Genomic DNA, 24,973 nt, shown 5'->3' with positions numbered 1-24,973 from the left:
TTTTTACCAAGCCCACCTCCAGACTTGTAAAGATTATAGATTCAAAAGTAACTCTTACAATTTTTTTTTTTAACTCCCTATTTTTAAAGCACAGGATTAAAGAGATGTGGGGGGAGTCATAGCAAACTTCTTGTTTAAAATACTTTTCTATGGAAAAGCTTTGATTGAAAATACAAAAGCAATCTCACACAATGATGGTCAGATTTCAATTGTGACTGAAGAGTTAAAAACACACTATTACTATAGTTTTGCTTTACCTGAATGTATCAGGAGACTATAAATAATTGGAAATGTCACATGTCAAAGAATAGATCTTTCTTGTTTACAGTAATGCCAGGACAGGGCAGGATGAAAACAAATAAAGACTTAACATTTTTTAATCTTCAAAATGGAAGAACACAGCAAGTGTCACTGTATCATGCAGCATAAGGGGGGCAGAAATTCCTTTCCGTACTAGAGATTGCCTAGACTGACATCTACTGGTAATAAGTTGTATTGCTCAAAGCAGCTTGGAAATAGAAGAGTAAAGTAGATGCAAAAAGGGGAGAATGGGGCAATTACCTCAGCTATCCAAAGATTCTACCTATAAAGAGGCAGAGACCAGAGTCTTTGCTGCACATACTGAATGAAATTCATGTGCAAATGTTACACGGTGAAATCTCTCAAGCACAGACCCTTGTATTTGTAGTACAGCTCTTTAATTATGTTTCACACAGAGGGGCTGCATCCACACCTTCATATTTCCAAATGTTATCTATCAAGATTTTGAAATAATCAACCTTGATACTACCTCAACTCATGTACTGTTTAGGAGCTGGGTATTTTTTAATACTGGGTCTAACTGGAGAAATTCTCTTCATTCATTAGGCAGTGCTAATAGCAAAGTCGAGAAATACCTTTTAAATACTGTAAACACGCTGTCTTAATCTTCTACCTGCACAAAGTTAAAGCAGCAAAGGTATCTGTGGGCCTCTCTGATAACGGATAGCTCTATGTACAATTTATATTTACTAAAATTAAAATAGTGTAATAATATCAAAAATCCAGACAAAAAAGCCAACAGCAAGCAAGCAAAAGAGGGTTAGGAAGGGAAGAAAATGGAGGTTGAAGCAAAAATCAATTTTTAACCTGGTAGCTGAAGCTTCTAAAGAGCATGAGAGATTAAAAAAGGAGGACCACATTTGACAGGATATGAGCAGACTATCTTAAAAGTCTTGAGGTCTTTGCATATATGTTGTTTTGAAGACTATCCTACCAGCCCCCCCCCCCCCCCCAGGAAAAACCTATAATGGCAGAAGGTTGTAAAAGAAAGACTATTTGGGAGTATTTTAATGAAGTTCCTGTACCTGTGCATAAGATAGACAAACATGCAAAATCTGAACAATACAACAAGAAATGCAAGACCTGGTTTCTCAAAAGAAGTGCCCCCTCCTTGAAAGTAATAGCTGAACATTTAGTCAGTAAACGTTCTTATTTCAAACTTTTCGTCTATCCTCCCTGGCCTTAGTGTTTTGAGTTGAGAGACAACTTGAATGTTCATGTCTGAATAATCATGCTATTGTTACTTATGTATTATTGGTTTTGATGTGATTGCGATAAAAAAATAATGGCTCAAGTAGGCAGAAATTCCTTTTACAATGTCATGTTTACTACTGTTAGTGTATGCTGATAGCAGTATGGTAATAACTAACTGCACTGACTTATTTTGTTTAGAAGAATTCATTCTCAACATGCAGAATCCTGATGAACTTTCATCTTCAACACCACAATCACATTTAACTACAGTTTCAGAGTCACCTGCTAACAGGGATAGGGTTTCTGTAACATCATGTATGTTGCATAAGATTAGTACATTACCTGAGGTTTAAAAAAAAAGCTCCATCATCCAGAAACCACCATAGTTAAGTTTCTGAAAAGAACCAGCAAGTTAGTTGGCTTGCATATACAACTAGTGCTCCTTTATGAATAGTTGAACATACACTCCATTAACATGGCTCCATTATTACAACCAGGATACAGTCTAACAGAGCAGATGTTGTAGGAAAATTGCTGGATAATGTTTGAGAGAAAAACTGTACAGCGTGTAAACATCAGGAAGGGAAAATTGTTAGCCCAATTTTTGACGGTTGGAGCAGTGTTCACAATGATCCCATTGTATGTGCTTGCGCAAGGAGAGAAGAAAGGACTGTCTTTCATACAGAAACAATTGAACCATACGGAAATGCACTCACAGCAGAATACTTACAAGAAGTAGTGATAAAAGCTGTAGCCAGAGGTGTTTGGCGAAAAAAGGTGTTTTATTAGCATTGATATTTTGTTATGCACAAAATATAATGGCTTTTGATTGTGTTCATGGAGCACTCCTCACTGCCACCTGTGCCCATTTTAGAGACAGCAGAACATGACAAGTTTGTGAGACAATACTACATAGCTTGCTCTTTATCTTGGCCCTTTCCCAGCTACTCTTGTCAAGTGGAGGGAGACAATTTTTAAAACATAAGTGCTGGCATTTCAAGAATAGCAGCTGTCCAATCAGCCAACATTCACACCAATGGCAACAGAACTAACCTCCTCCACTCACCTCTTCTCAACCAGCCAGCCAGGAAATTGGGATACCCATTTGGCATTCCGACAACTTTTCATAGAAACAACAAACAAAACACACAACATGCGCCTGTACACAACATGCGCCTCTACACAGAAGTTGGGAGTCCCAAAGGCTCCTAACTTTTAAAAATCATGGCCATTATCTCTAAGGTAGAAAGAATGGTTTACCTGGAATGCCCACCCCCCATATTTTAACATTCCATTTCCAGAGAGAAAAAAACAGTGGCCCTGATAATGAAAAATGACAGCAGTGATACTGCTCCCAGTAGTCATGACACATGAGTAGTGTTCCAAGGCAGGGGGGGACAGCCACCACCACCTGCCAGAATTACCATTGCTGTCACCACATCAAACTGGAAGGGATTACAAAATGCTGAACAGGTAATGCAGTTTCATCTTCCCTTTGCCCAACTCTCCCCCAAACTCTAGCTGAAGTTCTGCTAAGATCTATTTTAATCTGAGTCTAAAGTAAAAATTAATCTGCCTTGATTCTTTTCTGGTCACCAGGTGGCAGTGAGGAGTGCTCCATGAACACAATCGGGTTGGTTGGCAACCTTCAGTCTCGAAAGACTATGGTATAAGCCTACAGCACCCAGTATTCCTAGGCGGTCTCCCATCCAAGTACTAACTAGGCCTGACCCTGCTTAGCTTCCGAGATCAGACGAGATCAAAAGTCATTATATTTTGTGCATAACAAAATAATGCTATTTTGAACATAAGATAACATCTATAAAACTAGAATTCATATTTTCTACTTGAATATTTTAAGATATGAAGGCAAACAATACTGATATTAGGAAGTCTTATTAAATATTTCACTTGTGTCCATAAATGTAAAAGAAATGCTATATTCAACACTTAGAACTCAACTGCTAAACACAAAGGCCCATATTAACTAATCTAGTATTAGTATGTCCTGCTTTCAGGAGCTATGAACTTAGACAGGTTAGAGCAGGAGTGTCAAACCTGTCATACAGAAGGCCAAAGTTAGCATTCATGGGGCCTGCTGCAGGCTGGAACTGACATCATTAAGCAGAAAGTGACATCATTCTGCAGATGGGGAGAAGTAAGCACTTTTGTTCTCAAATAGTAACTCATTAGCTGCAAATGATAGAAGAAAAAGTGCACAAGTCTTATCTATATTTTCAGGATATGAGAGAGCCAAATTATCATACTGGAAAAGCCCAATTATAACAGAGGCTGGATAAATTGCTTCCATGAGCCGCATTCGGCCCACAAGCCTTATGTTTGACACCCCTGGGTTATAGTCATAGCTTAGTCACTGAGCATCAAACTACAGGACACACAGGAGCTCTACTGAAGAGGTAATGGTTGCTAGACCATCTCATAGATAAAAATTCTGGGAAAGAGGTCAAGCAGACATGTGAAAGACTATGAAAAATCAGGATAATGGGAAACAGTTTTTTGCCTTCCCATCCCATTGCATCATGAGACTGCAGTCAAAGATTTCTTTCATCAGGTATCAGCTCTACATTTTAGTGTTTCTACAGATCTCAACAGACTTTCAGTTTTACTAGTTATTCCTCAGGAATCCAAGAGGAGGCAACAAACTGGATAAAAATAATTTCAGCTACTATTAGGCTCAAAGTAGTGACCTTGGGAGTACGGAAACTGTGAGAGCAGCCTCCTTCACCAAAATAACATTTTCCCCAAACTTCAACAATATCTTAAGTATAATACTAGATAAACATAGTTGTATATATATATGTAAGCCTAGGTGATGTTATGGATACTACTAGATTAGACTGAAACCAGAGACCCTGGTTCAAATCCCCACTCAGCGACTAGTCAGGATCATCCACAGTGGGTAGACCTACTCTCGCATCCAAACCAATCTCAGAAGTTCAACCTCATGCTGCCCAGCCCACAGGTGTACACATTTGATCCCTATTCCATATATGCAATGTTGGGAAGAAATTGCTTAAGGTGAAGGAAGTTGTGTACACTGTCATGAAATCCTTCAAGAAAGGGTCAGATAAAAGTAAAATAATCAGGGAAGACTGGAATCCTACTTAGCTCTTACAACAATAAGTTTTCCAATATGCCATCCTCAATTGCCATGCATTACAAATAAACTATTTCTACCCAGGGAGGGGAGAGCTGGGGAGACCCAGCTCCTAGGCCACATTCCCAATTCATCCTGGATGGACTCATGATGTTTGGCCAGATAGTTTAACTGTCTCATCAGTCATAGAAGGAGTGACTGTATCTCTGGTTCTCCATCACCAGTGGGACAAACATACACATACCTCGACTGTCTGTCTCAAGCCAGGAAGCAAAAGTGGAATGATAGCAAGATAGTTTCTCCATGGTACATAAAAGCAATCATTCTCATTCACAAGTCTTCATAAACTTGCAGAGCCAATGACCAGAAATGACTGTGGAATTAATAGTGTATGTTTATGCCACAAGAACTATGTACCACTGTCTGTATGTACCCTTTCTTTTCTGCATCTGCCACACTCCGAAACATCACCATGCCTTTGACTACTGTTGTCCTGTTTTCTACTCTTTTGTTTTCACTTTCATACCCCCCTCCCCACACACACACACACACCTTTGCAATTAGCTCCTGGTCTTATTCATATAAGGCAGTGGTTTTCACACATTTACCATCAGGACCACTTTTTAGAATGAGAATCTGTCAGCACCCACTGAAATTGGTGTTATGACCACAGTGAAATCATCAAGCAGGAAAATTGCAGTCCTAGGCTGCAATTCTACCCACGCTTCCCCAGGAGTATGTCCCATTTACTATCATTGTTAAAAGAATATACATAGTAGCTTGTTAGAAGTACAGGTCTGTAGCATTTCCCCAAATGCAGTCACATACCATGGTAGAATCAAGTCTACTATATTAAAAATAAAATATTGAAATGAAGAGACCCACCTGAAACCCACCTCATAACCCACCTAGTGGGTCCCGACCCACAGTTTGAGAAACACTGATATAAGGGATATCCCATATGACACTCACATTTCTAAAACATAAATGAACTCCTCAAAAACACCTTTTACCAAGAGACAAAAAATAGAATTGCCACATTTAATTAACAAAGCCTTGATTTACTAAATGATCAAATTTTGACATCCTTGTTTATTAAGAAAAAAATAAAAGCTAAAGAAAGGCCTATCTTAGAATCATACTAGAATAAATAAGTTGACATGGCATTAAATACAACATTCTTATGATACCAAGAACAATACTGTTATTGAATTAGGCTACTCCCACTAAACAGAATGCAGAATACAGAAAGAGCCCACACATAAATCCAACAACTCTAAATGTCTGGGAAGACTGCATTGCCAAGAAACAAAACAAGTTTTCAGTTATTAAATTTTATCCCTTCCTATGGCCTTGTTTCCCCATCTAAAGCTTTCCTGAGTTTAAAATTTATTCCCAGGACTAGAATAACTTAAATAAAATGAAGAATGTTGTTATTAAAACCAGTACTACAGTTACTTGGGGATGGCTACATAACAAGTCCCCAAAAGAAAGCATTCACTTTGATTCACTGTACTAAAATTACTTCTCACTGCCAAATTCTAGTTCATAGAGCCAAGCATTATAAGCTAACATATATATTGCCCTATTTTTTTAATTAAAATATTTATATCTTATACTTTTCCAGTGGTTCTCAAACTAGAGCATTGTGACGCTCCAGCCTGAGGCCCTGGCCTTTGCCCCCTTGAGGAGTGGGAAAGGGTGAATGGAGGGAAACAATCTCCTGGATCACGCCCCTTTCAAGGGGCACAGGGGCTTTCCTGCAGTGGGCTCCCAGGAATGCAGGGAGCCCTGTTCGAGCTTCCACAGCACCCCCCTGAAGTGCGCAGAAACTCAAAATAATGATCATGACCCACTTCCGGTTTTTGGTTGCGATTTCCCCTATTAATAACCATGCTCTTGTGAGCAAGCCAGCAGGACATCAAATGTAAATGCTCTTGTGAGCAAATCAGCAGGCCATCGACACCACGCCTTTTTCTACTATTAGATGAAAAGGATGGGTATGGGTATCTTTTATAGATCAGAACCTCCACATTCAATGAGCAAGACTACTCCCCACCAGCTCTTGCAAGTGCCATTACCCTGTTTCAGGGAGAAACAATTTCTGCTTCAGTCAGGGTTAAGAGACAATATTTTCCAATTAACTAAGAGACCAAAAAGTAAGTTACCAAAAGGGATATCCTATCCTCCACCTTTTTGCTTAATCAATAACTAGACCAATTAACTTTTCAAGAGTACAAGACTGGCAAGTATGTGGGACAAACAAAATTCAACTTGCTGGTTAGAGGCAAAAAAATGTCATAGGTACTTTCAATAACTTCCCATTTGAAACATTCGTATACTGCTTTTCAATTTAAGCAGACTTTCACATTGCAAAATAAATGTGAACTCACAATCTTCAAACGCACACGAGACACCAGCAGTCTCTGGTGAGTGCAGAAAAGTCCCTGTGCCCCTGCATTGGAAAATCTGCTGTGCCGAGATGAATACAGACTGTTGTTCACCTCTAGCTGGATAAGAGAACTACTGATTTCAAAAAGTGTCTCTTAACCCTTTTGGTATGCATAGGCATATTGTTGGCAGCATAAAGGATAACACAAGGTCACTGGCACACCTAGGGGGAGTCAGAGGGGCAACATTACCGCTGTGATCCCCTTCCTCCCACTGCTCCTTCCCCCCCCCTCCAGGTCCATTTACCGGGTCTTAGAAGGCCTAAAAACTTCACTTCGGCAAAAACCAGAAGTGATGTTTTTAGGCCTTCTAGAGGTTTCAGAAAGCCTTTGGGGGACGGGGGATGGGACAGTGAGGTCATACATGGCCTCTCCAGCCCTCAGAAGGCCTCAAAACATCACTTCTGGTTTTCTCCAAAACCAAGTGTCAATGTCTTGGCAAGCGTCAATGTGATGGCAAGAAAAGATTTAAAGGCTTTGATCCAAAAATAAAGTTACTTCAAGAAACTTTTAAAAGTTAAAATTCTTGACACTAAGCTGCAACCCCATACACACTTACTCAAGTAAGGGCACAATCCTAACCAGGTCTACTCAGAAGTAAGTCCTACAGTGTTCAATGGGTCTTACTACCAGGAAAGTGAGGTTAGGATTGCAGCTTAAGTGTCACTGAACTCAATGGGTTTACTTCCAACTAGACAACTGTAAAACAAGCATACTATCTATCTCTTCCCCTCCTTTCCAGGCTGGCACAGGGGTTATTGCAAAGAAGGTGCAGAAAGAAGGACACACTCACTCACTCCTTCCCTCCCTCCCTCCAGAGGACATTTTGGAGTGCACATGCCCTGTGCTACACAAACTCCCAACATGGTAATGAGTGACCCTCCTTATCTTCCTCAGGATGATTGTTGCACCTTCCCCAATCCTGCAGCTCTTGCTGCTTCCACTTCCAGCACTGGCAACAGGAAGGTCCAGTTGCTCCTGTAGCCATGACAGGGGCTGCTGCACTTTACAGCAATGGTTATCACTTAGCCTTGCAAGCATTTCCTATGTACCAACATGAGGACATTTTGAGTCACCATGGCAAAATGGTACCCAGAATTTGTCAATATTATATATTGGTATAGCACACACTACTACTTAAGAATAGTTGGGAAGGATGGATGTATTGATAGATTTACACAAGATTACAAGTAGAAAATTATTCAAGGTGATATATAGCCTTACCAACTTAAAGCCATTTGTGATAAACAGTGTATGATGCAAATCATCTAGGGTAGACCCATCAAGACATTCTTCTCTCAGGAGTCAAACTTGTGCTTTGAATATGCAAGAGTAGGCACAAAGATGAAAAACGCTTTTATTCCCCTTGCTGGACAGTCACAGAGTATGCAGAAATGATGTGTAGAAGGCTAGAAAAGAAAAAAAGATATTAGTATACAGTTTTTCTATATTTATGCCAAACCTGCCCTTTAGCCAAAAAGGGCCCTTAAGGCAACTTCAAAATGACTTCTTAGATGGGTCAGCAGATCTGATACAGGGAGGCAGTTGTGCTACATTATGCTTGTTCTCTTCCCAAGGATTACAAAAGTCTGGATTCCAACCAAGATACAGAAAAACACACCTGTCAAATTCTGGAGAACCACTGCCAGTCAGCACAGTCAATACTGAACACATCAATGGTCTGATTCAGGATAAGGCAACCTCCTATGCTCATAACATATATTTGATACAAAGAGGGCAACAAAACTGCAGCAGGAAGCCATCCACGCAGCACACAGACTTCCTCTTGGATCGATTTTAAATAATGTCACACAAGATTTTACATGCAATGGAATATAATTTACCAGGCATGTAATAGGCTGCCAAGTGGTATTGAAGAGATTATAAGAGAGCTTGATAAGTCAATGAAGAGATTCCCATGAAGCCTTTACTCCAGAAATTTCACATGCCAAATACATTTGTTTTCCAAAAGCAGTTCCATTTTAAGTTAATGGGCTTGTAATATTCATTAAGATACAATTGTGTCTACATTTTAAAGTACACTGACTGCGTGTTTATTAGTGACCTATTGGAAAGGTTCACAAGAACACACTTCAGACTCGCTGTCAGTTACATACTTGTTTTAACTTGCTTAAACTGCAGGGTTCCCTCCCCCTGCCAGTTTCCTTTCCCTACAAGGCATCTACAGAAAACATTTAACATTTAAAGAGACTTATTAATTTTGCCCTGGAGGCCACTCAGGCAAATTTTAACTGCATGCAAACAATTCGAGTCTCAACATGCAACAATAGCGCTTACATCTTATTTAGTTCTCAAAAAAATATAGTTATAAAATGAAAGACTCTAGACATAAACAAAGCTGTACTCAAACAATTTTATCAGTGTTCTAATACAAGAATTTACTGATTTCCTTTTAGCAGTAAACAATGGGAAACCAGTCGAACATGGGAAACCCCACTCCCTCTTAATCATCCTCCATATTTCATGCACAATTGATTCTGCTTCCTGATTAGAGTCGTCAAGAAGCACAAAATAAAGTCTAAGTTCAGAATACGCAGGCTAGAGGAGAGCTGGGCACAAAGACCATAACATCTTAGTAATATACCAGGTGTCCAAGAAGTAACAGGGATGACAAGGAGTTGCCATTGAATTACTATGTATGTGCAAGAGAATATAAAAATACAGAACAAATGCTAATGCAACAATTGTTCAAAATTCTGTCCATTCACTTCAATACTTCTATCAACTCTTTTTACAATAGAGTAAGCTTTTTGACATAAATCTGCAATAATCTGTGCACAAGTATCAACAATTTCTTGCCTGAGGCCGCAATCCTAACCAACTTTCCAGCACTGACATAAAGGCAATGCAACTCTGAGGTAAGGCAACAAACATTACCTTACCTTGAGGAGGCCTCCCTGACTGCTCCCCAACTGCAGGATGCAACACATGCCCCACTGGCACAACTATGCCAGTGCTAGAAAGTTGGTTAGGATTGCGCCCTAAGTCGCTCAACAGTTCTGGGTTTTGGGACAAACTGCATTCTTTAGAATGTCCCAGAGGAAAGAAAATTCAGTGGAATAAGAACTGGTGATTGGGCAGGATACTCAACTTGTCCATGGCATCCAATCCACTGCTAAGGAAAATGCTTATCTAACCATTTGTACACAAAGATACAGTAATGGACCATTAGCTACAGTTGGAAGAAAATATCCAAAATGGCCAGATAACTTTCACCAGTCATGGTCCGATTAAAAAAAGAGAATAGTACCATGAGACCAGTAGTACTAATCCCAATCTAAATTGTGACACCTTGAGTATTGAAACCTCTTCAAATTTAAATGTATAGATTTTCACTTGCCCAATAAACAGTGTTGTGTTGATTGACATGGCAATTCAACTAAAGGTGACTTCATCAGTCTAAAACAGGGGTGCCCAAACCTCGGCCCTGGGGCCACTTGCAGCCCTCGGTGGCTCCCAATCAGGCCCGCGGGGAGCCCCCAAAGAGCCTCTGGCCCTCCAGAGACTTGCTGGAGCCCATGCTGGCCCAACACAGCTGCTCTCAGCATGAGGGGGACTGTTTGACCACTTGCATGAGCTGTGGGACGAGGGTTCCCTCCACTGCTTGCCGTTTCATATCTGTGATGCAGCAGCAGCAGTGAAAGAAAGGTCAGCCTTGCTTTGTGCAAGGCCTTTTACAGGCCTTGAGCTACTGCAAGACCTTCATTCATTCATAAGTTGCATCTCGAATAAAATTTATGTACATTTATTCAAATTTTACATGTAAATCACCATAGATATTCGTCTACAAGGCGACAAATTTGCGCCCGGAAATGATGGGAGAATCGCGCCCCCCCCTCGTCTTATCTGTGCAGTCATGCAGGCAGACTGAAGGGGCAAGGGGGCCATCTGCGCCCTGCCTCGGTCAGGGAGGGATTCTGCGGAAGGAGGGGCAGCGGCGCCTCTTGAGGTCTTGCGTGGGGTTGTGGGATTCCTGGCAGCCTCGCCTCCCGTCAGGTCCCCCCATTGCGCAAGGACCCGGAGCAGCCATGGGGGAGGCAGGGTGGTGGGGGGACAGCCTGCTGGCCCAGCACTCCCCCGCGCAGCTGCTGCACGAACTCGCTTAAGTCCTGCTGCCCACGGAGGCAGGGAGCGGAGGCATCCTGGCTGCCGCTGTCGTCACCAGACAGATGGAGGGCAGGGAGTATCCTGCGCTGCCTGCTCCCTACCAGATGCTCCCTGGGCAGGGGCAACATGCCTCCCTCCGTGCCCACCACAGACACAGCCGTGCGCCTGGGAGTAGGCAGTGCAGGTCGCTCCCTGCCCTCCATCAGTCTGGTGATGGCGGCCGTAGCCAGGACACCCCCACTCTGCTCCCTGCCTCCGCGGGCGGCAGAAGTGAGTGCGTGCAGCAGCTCTGAGTGGGCGCAGGGAACGCTGGGCCAGCAGGCTGGCCCCCACCGCCCTTCCTCCTCCAGGGCTCCTCCAGGTCCTTGTGCAATGGGGAGACCGGCTGGGCGGGAGGTGAGGCTGCCAGTAATCCCAAAGCCCCACACCCCAGGAGATGCTGCTGCACCTCCACCTGAAGAGGGCCTACATCTGAGTAAATCCACTGCTGCTTTCCAGTTTCTTTCACTGCCCTTCTCCCCCCCCATCTGACTCCCTGCTTGATGAAATAAAACCCCATGCGCATCTAAATCTCCCCACTGTGCAGTGTCTTCCCTGGGCAAGAGGTGTTCTTTCCAGTTTCTTTCATTCCTCTTCTTCCCCCCCCCCTTTTCTGGATTTTACTCCCTGCTTGATGAAATAAAATCCGATGTGCAACTAAATCTCCCCACTGTGCAGTGTTCTTTCCAGTTCTTTCACTCCCATGTGTTTTTATCAAAGAATAAAATCTGTAATGATGTGGTCCTTCTGCCAAAAAGTTTGGAGACACCTAATCTATGAGATAGATCATAGTTTTTAATAAATTACAGTCTGTACAAAAACAGTTTTTGATATGCTAAGTACACATACTGTATATACTATGTATGTATACTGTGTTTTTAATACTTACTATGTTTTCAATAAATTGGAGACTGTATAGTTCTTAGATAACAATTACTGGGAGGTTATTTTTCAGGATCCGGCCTCAGGTAAAAATCACACAAAACAAGATCCCCGACTTATCCGAGGGTCATAGAAAATTCCATGATTTTTTTGCTCAAAACATGCCATTGGCTTGTCTGTGAGGTCGACTTATAGGCGGGTGTCTGCGGTGATGCTTTTTGGCTTGACCCCTGACAGTGTCAGAGAGATAATTTAGCCCTTCTGCCAAAATGTTTGGACACCCCTGGTATAAAAGATTTTTTTCCAGGAAGGCTTAAGGCCCAATCCTATCCAATTTTCCAGTGCTGGTGTAGCCGCGCCAATGGGACATGCACTGCATCCTATGGTGGTGGGGCAATCACAGAAGCTTCCTCAAGGTATGGGAACATTTGTTCCCTTACCTCAAGGCTGCATTGCAGCTACACCGGTGTTGGAAAGTTGGATAGGATTGGGCCTTTAGTCCTCCACACATTTATTTGTAAAAGTTTGGCAGATCTCTCTCTGATCTGGATCATCTTTCATTCAGGGCATGAAGCAAATCAGCATGATACAATTTTACGATGAGCTTGTGAAGCATCCTCTGAATGGTTGTTCTTGAAATGCCAAGTTCATATTATAAATAAAATTGCAGCGACTGAGGTATATTTTGGAGACTTCCCTATTACTTTTGAAACTCTGGGTATATGGTTTTGCCTACAAAAATACAGAACGAGACTTCATAAACTAAATTACAACAATACATTGTAAAGGGACCCTTGACTGCAAGTATCGTATAACTGATCAGATGCTGCCATTTCTGCTTAGATTATGCTGCCATTTTATTAACACTTCACATCTACTATTTTGCTCAAACTACAGTGACAAGACCTATAGTTTTTACTTAATGTTGAGGTAGCTGACCTGAGTAGAAAGGATGCTATGTATGAAAAGCTGGTTTTATATACATGCAGTTGCTGGCCAATTGTGGAAGGAACACTTGTTTGTGAGGTGCATTGATAAGATTAAGCATTAGGTTAAATCTACATAGCCACTGAATACCATCATCCCCATTCTTGACAGATACTGCAACCTGCTTAACTGCCAACTCTGTTAGGAAAGAGCACTATACAGGTCCAGCCTATTTATACACAGATTTGACTCAACACAAATGGCCCCTGCAAATGAGAAGGAATGTGCTGATCCCTGGAGAAGGGGAAAAATGAATCCCTTTAAAATCAGTTTAAAAAACTGAACAGTCCTTTAAGAATAGCCTCCTTAATGGGGGGGGCAGCTAGTGGACAACCCATCAATCCTTCTCTCTCCCGCTGATCCCTCCCTTCCCCCGGAGTGAAAGAAAGGTGATCATTTTTCATTGGTGAAGGGAGGGTCTGAGCAAAGCGCTGATGGATTGTCTTCTTAATAACTCTTATCTTGCAACACAAAGGTCAGCAAGGCTGTTTTTAAATCAATGGAGCAAAGAAATTGTTTTTTAATTGTGTGTTTTTTGCCATCCACTGAGTGCTTGGAACAGAACCCATGCAAATAATTAGTCTCAACCTGTATAGTGGAGTTACCAGTCATAATTGATGTTGGTCAACATATGCGTATGTGAATTTCAGTCTGGCCATTACAACAAGCTCCTTGTGTTTTTAGGAAGTTACATTCCTTCTTCAAGGGAGTGTAGTCTGGAGTTTGCTACTGGGCAGGCACTCATTGATTTGAGATTCTCAAATGGCTGTATGTAGTAACAAGCAGTGTCTTGTGCCAGCTATGGTCTTTTCTGGTGAAGACTGATCTAGCCACACTTATCCATACAGCATTGTCACCTCCAGGTTTGATTACTGCTATGTATCCAACATAAAGCTACCCCTGAGAAATGCCTGGAAACTGCAATTGATACAAAATGCTGCAGCCATACTTTCAGCTGAGAATTGTCATTGGGAGCACATCACTTCAACTCTACACAATTTGCACAGGTTATTTGTAAACAAAGTTCAGTTCAAAGTGCTGGCAATTTTGAAGCTCTACATTACCATGCTTTGATAATCATTCAGATTAGATTTCTAAAATAAATTGTGTGCCACAAACAGCACAGAAGCCACAACTGCTTCAAGAACATACAGGCCAGGTTATTAACAGGTACCCACAATAGTGATCACAGTTTACAGGGTGTGAGGGGAAACTTCACTGGCTTCTGACAACTCAAAATGCTGGATTTGATCAACAAAGGTCTGAAACCAGAGATTCGCCTGCCCTTACACTGAGATAATCTATCAAGGCCCTGTGCTGCATTTTCAAAAGAAACCAACCAGGTGCCTAAGGGAGTCTCATAATGAGGCATGGAAAGCAACAGCCATTCCATTTGCCCCTAAGAAATGCAAGAACAGAACCAAAGAAAATGTTGCCAGTCTGCAAAGATTTGGCATCATATACCACTTTTGAACAACAAAAATAGAAAACTGTTCTCAAGAACACTGAACTAGTTTTAAAACAACAACAAGAGGACATCCATGCCTGTTTGACAAGCTATTTAAGGTAACTGAAGGGCCTGAAATTGATGGCTGTTTGACTTGTACAAGCAGAATTTTGTATGCTGAAAAACATCTCAGGCCTGAGAGTAGGAAAAGTGAACAAGACAGCCTACATCAAAAAAGGAATCAAAGCAAACCTTTTAGACTTCAACATTGGGTAGCTACTAGATAACAAAGGTCATGCTTATAATATTCATTATATTGAAAGTTCTAAAAAAGTTTTATAGCAAGATAGATCAAGCATTTAAAAGAATACTGTCAAAAATGTTTCACAATAAACTGACATTGCAACACATTATACCTCAACTCTTCCATGCAGGTCAATTTTAACCTCAACATTTCCTAAAATATGAAGTAACCTCAAATGCAAAACATTTTTTTAAAATGTTTTTTAAAATGTTTGGATAGGAGGCATCAAATAGGAAAGCCTCCCCTGTATTTCATCAAGAGAAAGGGAAAGTGTTAAACAATCCTGATGCATGACTTAAATATCCACTGGTGGAGAAGCAGTCAACTATTCTACAGATAATAATCAGCAGGAATACATGCTGGTTGGTCTTTTGTGTTACACACAGTATCAGCTACAATGCTATTATTTATAGTAGAGCCAACTTTTTGGACGCGCCATGTAACACCTTCTCCAAAGTAATCCACTCAATAAAGCCCAGGCAATATCCTAGGAGCCAGTATTATGATGAATTTAGCCAGTCATTTCCATTATTGGAAACACTGCATCCCCCAATATCCACTAGGGATAGGTTCCTGCTGTTTCTGTGGATACCAAAAAGTGTAGTTAGCAGCAAAATCGACTCAAATCCCCCCATCACACTCACGACTCACCTCCCTTCATGTGCCAAGACTTTACAAAACAAAGCTTTTTCACTTTACTACAAAACAATGTTAAAATGAAAGCAATCACTAAGAACACTAGACTTCGAGTTGCTAGACCAGCGGTTTTCAACCGCTGCACTGAGGCACAAAGGTGTGCCACAGAGGCCTCAAATGTTTTGCAGGGCCAGAGGGCACAGACAACAGCCACTGGTGAGAACAGCTGCTTTAAGCCTTGCACGGCAGCGTACTTGGAAGAAGTGGCTGGAAGCTGCTGCTCCTGTTGCTGTTGAAGCTCCTGTTGCTGTGTGAGTGTCCACTCATGTATGGGATGGAAGGCTACCCCCACAATGAACCAGACTGGGAAGGGGGAGGGGTTAGAGCACCCAGGTTCCTCCTCCATTCCTCAGCTCTCTGCGCTCAGTCACTGTGATTCAACCAGGCTTCTGTTGTATCAGCCACTACCCTGCTTTATCAAGAGCCTCAGCACAGGCCCTCTGGGGTTTATATTCGCCTGGGCTCTTTAGGGAGCCTCTCTCGCCTTCTCGTTACCCAGCCATTAAAGGAGAGGCCTCCCTAGCCCGCCCGTCCATCCCATCTTCCCTGGCAGTTATTATCCCTCAGCTCTCTGTCCACTGCTCAACCTGCAGTGCCCACCTCCAGGAGCTGCTGCCAGTGGAAGTCCATCATCCCCACAGCATCCACTCCCAAGCCCTGCCCTTGTGGCTTCAATGGCGCTGAGATTGGGACAGCTGTGTGTAGGGCCAGCAACTCTGGCTGCTGGTGAGGGGAAGCAGTGGCCACTGCAACAGAAAAGCCAGGGCTCACTTCCCAGTCAGTGCCCTTCTCAAGCCTCGGGGTTGGGATGGGGTGCCTCTCATCTGCAACATACTGACTGGGCAGCAGCAGAAGCTCAGAGGAGCTCTGGGTGGGAACTGCTCTGTGAGTGAAAGCAAGCAAGCGTGTCAGGCAGGCAGGTAAAAAGCAAATGAACAGCAGGAATCCACCAGGCTGAAGGGCTGGCTGGTTGAAAAGGGGCCTTGAGAGTCCCTTGCCACCTTTTATCTGCCTGCAATGCCCCAAAAGCAACCCTCCCTGCATTGTCTCACACACACAAGCAGGCAATTGGCACATCTCTCTCCTTTTCTTCCCCATATGCAACTCATTCCTTCTTTCACCCATCCTATAATTTTATACTGCAATCTCAGTTTACACCTCCCTTTCTATCTTGCCCCCACTTTCCAAAGGTCTTGGAATCTTTCCCATTCTCTCTCCCCCCACCTGGATCCCAAACCTTGTTCTGGTCATGCCACCTCATTGCCTCACTCCACATTTCTCCAGTATGCCATGTGCTCTGCCCTTTTTGCCAACACGTTTTAACACTTCTGAAAAAATTTGACCATCTTACTTTCAAACATGTTTGCCTCCTTTCCAGGAACCACATATACTTCCCTTTCTCTCTTCAATTAGAGTTCCTCAAGGTAACTTTATGCGAAACATCTATTTAAGTTCGGAGAAGTGTGATTTCAGTTTGTGGTAAATTTCTTTAATTGTCATGAATATTTTATTGTATTGATTAATTGAAACGTAATAATTTAATGTAATTTTAAAAACTTGGCAATTTTTGCATCTTGTCAGTGTGCCTTGAGTTGAAAAATGTTGAAAATCTCTGCACTAGACGAACACTACTAGATGCAACAAAGAGAACACTAACAGGAAGTGGACAGCAGAGGAAGCAGACAGAATGCTAAACTCCACTTCCTGTTAGCACTTCTGTAGCATTAGTCTAGTGCACTGTTTCTCAGACTGTTTCTCGTAACTAGGTGGGTCATGAGCCAATTTCTGGTGGGTCCCAATTCATTTCAATATTTTGTTTTTAGTCTATTAGACTTGATGCTACCATGCATATGACTGCATTTGGAGAAATGTTACAGACCTATACTTTGAACAAGCTACTATGTATATTCTTTCAACAATGATAGTCAATGGAACTTACTCCTGGTAAGTGTGGGTAGGATTACAGCCTGGGATTGTTAAAAATTTTCCTGCTTGATGATGTCATTTCTGGTCATGACATCACTTCCAGTGGGTCCTGACAGATTTTCATTCTATAAAGTGGGTCCCTGTGCTAAATGTGTTAGAACCACTGGTCTAGCGGCTCCAAGACTAGTGTTCTCAGTGTCTGTTTTTGTTCTCACAGTGTTTTAGCAAAGCAAAAACTGAATTTACAAGACCTTAAGCATGATGCGAAGGGAATTTGTGAGCTGAATAAGTGGAACCAAGTTCTGAGGAACTGCCGCCGCCAACAACAGAGAAGCCCTGCATTAACTGATTAAGGATCCAGTCATTCAACAGCTGTAGGTCAAGCTACTCAGTCATCCACTTCAGGAGTCTCCAACCCTCAGCCTGCAGGGAGCCTCCATCTGGCCCCCAAGGAGTCTCCAACCGCAGCAAGCCTCTGATCCTTCAGAGGCTCCCAATCTTGGTGTTGGGACCCTGTAATCCTCCAGAGGAAAGACAAGCTCCGATTCTCTCACCTCCAGGGGGTGTTCCGAGGGCCAGGAAGATCTTTGGAGGCTTCTGGAAGGTTTCCCTGGCCCTCTGAAGGCCTTTTAAGACCTTAAACTGTCACGTCTGGTTTTTTTAAACCAGAAATGAAGGTTTAGGGTCTTAAAATTCCTTCAGAAGGCCAGGGAAACCTTCCAGAAGCCTCAGAAGGCCTTCTAAGTCCTTGAAATGTCACTTCCAGTTTTTCAGAAAAACCAGAAGGTCAGGAGCCTCTGGAGGGCCTGAGACTCACCACACGCAAAGCAGAGCTTCCCCTTGACTTCAACGGGATTGACCCATGGATGGAGCACGTCGAGGGGCACTGACCAAGATTGCCCCAAGATTGTTGGGAGAAATCATGGAAACAGGTCTGTGGAGCTTCTTGACTTTCAGATTTTTTTTTTTAATGAATTAATTTTTGCTGTTTGGGGGTTGGGGAGAATCTTATGTTGGGAAAATCATGGAACCAGGTCTGTGGTACTTCTTGCTTTCCATAAATATTTTCCCAATTCATGGGTACTGAAACTTGTTAAAATTTAATATAAGTTTGAATAATGTAAGTTTATTCAGATTTATTTAAATTTTATTCTTTCCAGCCCTCAACACTCTGCCAGAAATTGAACACAGCCCTCCTGCTGAAAAGTTTAGAGACCCCTGACCTACATCATGGGACATGGATGGTGGTTACTGAAAAGAGTCTCTCAAAACAGATCAAGGTCCTACACCTGAAACAGCCACCTGAAAGTTATTAGGGTAAGAAGAGATAAAATTGCTTCAGAGCCCCTGAAAAGATGAGTGACAGTCAGAAATAAGAGGTTACATATTGCGTAAAATGGAAACCTCAGCTTAGCTAAAGGGCATGTGACAGTTTGAAATGTTGCTTAGACAGGTTACAGTAAAAGTCTTAGCATGAACCATTCAATAAAGATCGCCATCAAATTGTGCACATGTCTACTTTTTGTAGTAACAATGTTTAAGCCTGTCAGAAGACAGGTTAAATCCACATAACATCATGAAGGTTACTTGTGGAGAGAGATTGGTGCAGCATGCTGCCACGCACCCACTTATTCCTATACAAGTTACTGCCTGGTTATTAGTCACCTTGCTTCGCATAACCTTCCCTCCTTACACATAACCTCTCATTTGCATGCTTGTTCTCTTACATCTTTCTTCTTGATGCTCCCTGTCCTACTTACTTTCATATTTCTCTGCTTGTTACATATGAATCCCCTACTTAGAATTGCACCAGATTTCCACAAATGTGTTGTGTGCAACAGGCAAGAAGCATTTCCCTTCTAGCAATGCTCAGTTCCCAAAGCTAACAGTTTTCTACTCCAGGTCACAAAGCCTGTTACATGGGCCAATCAAAGCACCATAGTGCTACAATATCATTCTACAAGTAGCTGTCTTGTTTAAGATGGCTACTGACTTGGAGGTGTTCACACAACACTTGTACACAAAAAAGACCTGTAGTTCTGTACCACTGCTCCTCAAATACAACAAATACAGCAACTATCTTTGCTCAATTCACCTCCATAAACATTTGTGCATGTTTTGCATATAGACATGCACAAGAAAAAGAGCAGAAATAGGGAAAAATACGTACAGTGAAAAATTGTGAAAAGGAAGAAATATAGGCATCCCCCCCATATCCACAGAGGATATGTTCCCTGTCCCCCTCTCTAGGGGGCTCCCTTTACCTCATGCAGCCAATCAGCCTCAGCATAGCCCCTCAATACTCCCTGGACTTGCAGGCCCTGATTTCCAGGTTAACCTGGGCTCATTTTGATGAAATATTTTTGGAAATTTATTTGGTTGTTACTTGGACAAATCTGAACTGATGCCACTTAGAGTCAATAAGGCACATAGTGTACATAGTACTTGGCAATTTCAGTGGTGTCCAGAGGTCTTTAAGTACTCAGAAATATTGATTCCCTAGAAAGAGAGATATCTATCACAGGTTATTATATTGAATATCAATAAACTTACAAATGAAATAGTGTTGATCTAGACCGGCCATTTTCAACCTTTTTCAGCTCACAGCACACTGTCAAGGCACTAAAATTGTCAAGGCACAGCCCCAGTTTTTTACTTACATTAAATTATACTAATTAAAAATTAATTGTAATGTAGTAATTAATATAATTAAATCATTACATGACAAAGGGCACAATCCTAACCAGGTCTACTCAGAAGTATGTCCTATTTTGTTCAATGGGGCTTACTCTCAGGAAACTGTGGTTAGGATTGCAGCCAAAGACTTGGGGGGAACATTGGGGGGGAACGTGCCTGTGGGACTTACTTCTGAGTAGATATGCCTAGGATTGGGTTTTTGGTTGCACTCTATTTTCTTTTCTCAAATACATGAGAAGGCAATTGGCACTTTTCTCTCCTCCTCTCCCCCACCCCACCCACAGCCACATTCACTCCATCTCATAATTGCAGTTAGCACCTCTCCTACTGTCCCTCCCCTCACTCCTTTGAACCTTCAAAGGTCCAGAATCACCTGCCTCACATAATAACCCCCAATTGTCTGCTCCTGTATTTCAGAAAAAAAGTGTGACCAAAAATCACACTCTCTTTGCGGTATACACCTCTGCTGGGCCTCTATTACTGTTGTTTTAAGCAGCCTCCATGCACTCTGGAGAGATTGGACTCTTTTTACCCTCCCTTTCAACCTCCTTCTAACCAGCCTCCTCATTTGAGGGAAGTCCGCCCGTCGGAAGTCAAGTGTTTTTGTTAGAGATTTGCCTGGTATTCTTCCACCAACGTGCATGTCAAAACGGATCGCAGCATGATCACTGTTCCCCAATGGCTCAGTAACATTTACGAGGTCATACATCTCTAAACAGGTCCTAACCAGGTACATCTCTAACCAGGCTCATACATCTCTAACCAGGTCCTGTGTACTGCACAATATTAAATCCAGAGTCACCTGCCCTCTGGTGGGCTCCGTGACTAGCTGCTCTAAGCCACAGTCATTTAGCACGTCAAGAAATCTGGTCTCCTTTTCGTGACCAGAACACAAATTGACCCAGTCAATGTGAGGATAATTGAAGTCCCCCATGATTACAACCCTGTCCCTCCTTGGCACCTCCCTGATCTGTTTCCTCATTTCAAAGTCCCCTTCCGATTTCTGGTCTGGAGGATGATATTACGCCCCCAGTATTACATCGCTGCACAAGCCTGGTAATTTAACCCACAGAGATTCTACAGTGAAGTCGGATCCGCCTTCAATCTCTGCTGGATTCTATCCCTTCCTTAACATAAACGGCCACCCCACCTCCAACAGGCCCCTGCCTGTCCCTCCTGTAGAGTTTATAGCCCAGGATTGCCGTATCCCATTGCCACCCTGGAACCACTAAGAAGGGGTATTCACTGTTAAGACCAAATTTCTTGCTGTGTAACCTTCTGAGCCAGTTTTGGACTATTTCTACATCAATTCACTTAAGCTGTAAAAGCCATGGAAGAACTGCAACATAGTAATAGACGCTAGTGAAAACAACAATCCACCAGAATACCAAACAGCTCTCATTTATAGTAATACCAAGTTATTGTAACAAGTTTATTTGGATATTTTGTTTGTTTTTACAAATACGAAGGTGACAGAAATTGAATTCTACGCCATCCTTACCATTGCTTGTGGAGCAAAAATCACCAATAAGAAAGAATGTAGTATTATGTGATAAATAACTACTATATCAGCATGGTTAACTGAATCTACAGTGCATCACAAACATATCCTATTTCCACAATCCTACGCGACAATACAATCCTCAATGCAACGGAATTTACCTCCAAGGAAACAGGCCTGTGACTGTGCTATGGGTGACAAGAATATAGTATCCCTCTCCCTTACAGAAGGTGGAGAGGAAAGATTATCTACATTTTTTATCAGGGCACTTGCAAACTCAATAGATTGAACAAACCAAAGCCATAATCTCTTACCTTCTGCAGGTAGTGCAGAGAAAGAAAAAGTATGTTACTTATGTGACCAAAGAATATGTGCACATACAAATTCAGCATCTCAGGGGCAAATCCTAACCAATTTTCCAGTGCCAGTGCAGCTATGCCAATAATAATAATACAATGGAGTATGCACAATAATACAATACAATGGAGTATGCACTGCATCCGGTTGTGGGCAGGCAATCACAGAGGCCTCCTCAAGATATGGGAACATTTGGGGCTGCATTGCAGCTGCACTGATGCTGGATAGGACTGGGCCCTCAGATTCATAGTTTGTGTTCCTGGGGAGGACACCCAGCCACTAAAGCTAAGAAAGAACCACACAACCAAAGGCAGATGTTTCATTTTAAAGGTCTCAAGACTACTTATCTAGCTCACAGCAACTACTTATTGTCACCCCAAAGAAGTGGTTCCCCCAACTTTTTAAACAGGTCATAAACAGCCATGTTCAGCTTACAACAGTGCTTCTCAACCAGTGGTACTTGTACCACCGGTGGTACTTGAGGTGGTGTCTGGTGGCACCTGTAGGACCCCCAGACCCCTGGCAGCAGGAGCAGCAACGCAATGTAACAAGCAGCAATAGGTGGCTCAGCTTGGTAGACAGAGCTCCAGTGCACTCTTTTCTTAAAAAGTCCTCCTGTTCACCCTGAGCCTCTTACCAGTGTTTACCGGTGTAGCATCTGACCTCCCAATCCAGAAGTAACTGGTGCTGACATCACTACCGATTACTTCCAGTGGTACTTCCTATAGGTGGACCATGTGAAGTGCTACAGCAGGGGACAAATGTTGAGAAAATCTGGCCTACAACGTGAAAAATGCAGAGCTAAACTGGTCCAGGAAAGCAACAGTCGCACTTGTTCCATGATTTGCATCCACATAAAACCCTTGTCCTCTCCTTGCACATGTAGTGCAAAGTGACACCAGAGCGCTCTTCAGGCTAGAAGAGACCTGTCACCTGTGCTCCCTCTTTCTTGGACATCCTACACCAGTGTTTCCCAACTTTTTTCCTCACCATACCACTTCACATGGTCCACCTATTCGAAGTAACACTGGCAGTAACTGGTGATGACATCATTGCCAGTTACTTCTGGATAGAGAGGCCAGATGTGACATGACAAGCATCAGTAAGAGGGTGGATCGGAATGCTTTTTCAGGTGTGGAAAAGCATGCTTTGAAGCCTTCTACTGTTGTTTGTTGTGTCCTGTCCCTGGTGTCACTGCCAGGTGGCAGGTCTCCAGGGGTCCTGCAAGCACCACCAGACACCACCTCAAGAACCACTGGTTGAGAAACACTGCCCTGAACCCCTGCCTCCTGACTGGCAGCCTACCTAACTCAGCTTTTAAAAGCCAGGATCTGGGAGTGGCTGGCCTCAGGCAAAATAACTGCAGCCTGCCTAAACTGCAGGCAAGCAGATCTGGAGCAGAGGAGATGTTACGCCCACATCCTCTCACTTTGGGTGTGCGCTCTGTGAGAGGCCCTGAGCATCGAAGCAAGTAAGTTAACCGCCTGCCAAGCAGGAGAGGAGCAAAGAAGGCAGTTGTTTCTGGGCAGGCACCATGCAGAGGCCTGGATCTTCAGCGCCTTGAGGAGAGTTGCCACTTCCACACACCCATATCCCCCTCTGTATCTCTGTCCACTGGGTCCGGCTTCCCCCCCCCCCCAGCCTCAGCAAGGGGTGGGGAGCACCTTGGTCACCACCACCCTGCCTGCCCCTCCACACCACACACTCTGGGCAATGAGGCATGAACTGCACTCCTTTCCAAACTTCCCTGGGAGTAAACTCCACTGACTACAAAGAGACTTAGTTCTGAGTAGACATACACAGAATTGGACTCAAACTCAGGCAGGTATCCTAACCACGCCTACGTGGGAGTAAGACCCATTTACTACGATTGGACTTACTTTTGAGTAGGCACGCACTGGATTGGGCTCTGAGGCTGCAACCCCACCCACGCTGACCTGGGAGTAAGCCCCATTGACTATGATGGGACTTACTCCTGAGTAGACACGCACGGGATCGGGCTCAGTCAGGCAGCAATCCTATCCATGCCTACCTGGGAGCAAGCCCCACTTACAATGACGGGACCTACCTCTGAGTAGACACAGATAGGATTGAGCTCTGAGGCTGCCATCCTCTCCCACTTTCCTGGAAGTAAGCCCCATTCACTATGATGAGACTTACTTCCGAGTAGACCCACAGCGGCTCGGGCTGCCAGGCAACCCGTGTGGGGGGAGGGGTGGCGTGCGGGGACTTGACGGACCAACCGCCACTCTGAGGGAAGCCGAATGAAAGCGGGGGGAGGGGCGAGCGGGGGGTCGACGGTTGGGCGGGCGGGGGAGGGGCAGGGAAGGGTCAGCCCTCGGAGCGCGGCGGCGCTGAGGGAGGAAAGGGGACGGGCGGACGGACCGAGCGAGCGACACCTGCCCTCGGGCTATAAACAAAGCCGGCCGGGCGGGGCGTGTCTGTGAGGCGCAAGAGCGCGCGGGCAGGCGGAACTCGCGCCTCCTTGTTCGCAGAGCGTGCCCCGCGGGCGGCCTCCTCCGCCAGCGTTGGCGGCGCTGGGCTTCCGCCGAGACGGGAAAGAAGCGCCTGGAGCCTCCCTCACGCCATCGCAGCACCGCGGCCGCTCCCCACGCACCGCCGCCCAGGTCTGCCTACCTGCTGCTGCCCCTTCGCGGCCACGGGGGGAAGGTGCCGGGAGCCTCGCGCCGGGCAGCTCAGCCCTCCTCCGCAAGCCCTGCACGTCCCCCCCCAACACCGCCAAGCGCCTCGGCCGTGGCTCCCTCCCTCCGCTTTATCCTGACTCCTTCCCTTCTCCCGCCCCCCGCTCTCCGCATTGGCCGGCGTCCCTCACAGAGGAACAGGCCTCTCCGCCGTCCATTGGCCGGCGCCCCCGCCACTCCCGAGCCCCGCCTCCTCCCTCTACTTCCATTGGGCCGCTCTGTGC

General features: G+C 43.9%; 1 protein-coding gene across 2 annotated transcripts in view; it reads right to left on the bottom strand.

Annotated features, from left to right (window-relative positions):
* FRYL (FRY like transcription coactivator) overlaps window positions 1–24,772 on the bottom strand; it is a 201,887-nt gene extending 177,115 nt beyond the window's left edge. Inside the window, exons 1-2 of one of the 2 annotated variants that reach the window (XM_066632997.1) lie at window positions 24,685–24,770; window positions 8,308–8,492 (exon numbers count right to left, since the gene is read on the bottom strand). The gene's annotated coding sequence lies outside the window, so the exon portion shown is untranslated. Of the gene's footprint in view, window positions 1–8,307; window positions 8,493–24,684 lie in introns of both variants that reach the window. The other variant, XM_066632998.1, reaches the window with a different exon arrangement.
* Window positions 24,773–24,973: the final 201 nt, after the last annotated feature.

Source organism: Tiliqua scincoides, chromosome 6 (genome assembly GCF_035046505.1).
Source record: "Tiliqua scincoides isolate rTilSci1 chromosome 6, rTilSci1.hap2, whole genome shotgun sequence".
NCBI lineage: Eukaryota > Metazoa > Chordata > Lepidosauria > Squamata > Scincidae > Tiliqua > Tiliqua scincoides.
This window is presented reverse-complemented; position numbering and strand designations above follow the sequence as displayed.